Source organism: Propithecus coquereli, unplaced genomic scaffold, assembly GCF_000956105.1.
Source record: "Propithecus coquereli isolate 6110/MARCELLA unplaced genomic scaffold, Pcoq_1.0 Scaffold909, whole genome shotgun sequence".
In the NCBI taxonomy this organism is placed as follows: Eukaryota; Metazoa; Chordata; class Mammalia; order Primates; family Indriidae; genus Propithecus; species Propithecus coquereli.
Genome location: NW_012155385.1, coordinates 17,245 through 17,882, shown reverse-complemented (window position 1 = coordinate 17,882; position 638 = coordinate 17,245).

Here is a 638-nt window from a genome sequence, read left to right as displayed (position 1 = left end):
GACTGGCCTTGACTCCTAAGCTGTTGGGTAGGACCTGGGAGAGTGGCACATCTGGGGCTCCAACTCCACCCCCCAAACTTCCCCACCTCCACCAATGTACTAAACAGATACATGGAGAGCACATACTAGAGCAGGCACGGGGCAGAGCAAGCCCACGTCCACCTGGGCCCTCACTCAGCTTAGCCTGGTCATCACGGCAATATCAGCTGTAGACTTCGTGGTGAAGAAGCTGCACTGGGAAACCAGCAGTCTGGGAACCCACTGGGAGACATTTGGGGATCACTTCTGGAGTGAGAAGGGTTGAGAGAGAGAGGGATAGTTCTGAGTGAGGTGCTCTCTCCTGCACCATTCAACGTGGCTCCCACTCTGTGAATCTGGAATTCTACGACGCTTTCCAATGAGCCTAGACATAAGCACCGTTTCTGGAACTTCGGTTATTCTCATACTGACTTCACATTTCTTGCCATATCAGCCCTCCAACTGTACTATCATTAGCAGTTTTCTTTAAATGAATTATTTACTTTTACACACTCATTCAAAAAGGAGATTTTATATCATTTCCATAAGTGGATGACCTGTAGAACTTGCCTTAATATAAAGGTAATCATAAAAAAAAGTGTCATTGTATTTTTTTAAAT